This window comes from Nanorana parkeri, unplaced genomic scaffold, assembly GCF_000935625.1.
Source record: "Nanorana parkeri isolate BGI_ZX_2015 unplaced genomic scaffold, ASM93562v1 scaffold414, whole genome shotgun sequence".
NCBI classification, from domain to species: Eukaryota; Metazoa; Chordata; class Amphibia; order Anura; family Dicroglossidae; genus Nanorana; species Nanorana parkeri.
In genome coordinates, this window is record NW_017306682.1 from 845697 (window position 1) to 845965 (window position 269).

Genomic DNA, 269 nt, shown 5'->3' on the forward strand with positions numbered 1-269 from the left:
ATATATATAGAACATAGAGCGTTCTGGGTAACACCACACCTGGGGACACCCCTGCCTAGATGGCCCTAGAACTGGGCAAAGATTTATACATGAGCCCATTGCTGTATATTTGTTATAAATGGTTCTTTATAGAGCTGCAGCTAACGATTATTTTCAAAATCGATTAGTTAGCCGATTATTAAGTTCGATTAATCGGTTAATCGGATAAACAATAAAATACATTTTAAAAAATGGCTCCAGTAATGGACTACTAGTTTGTATTGAGATTG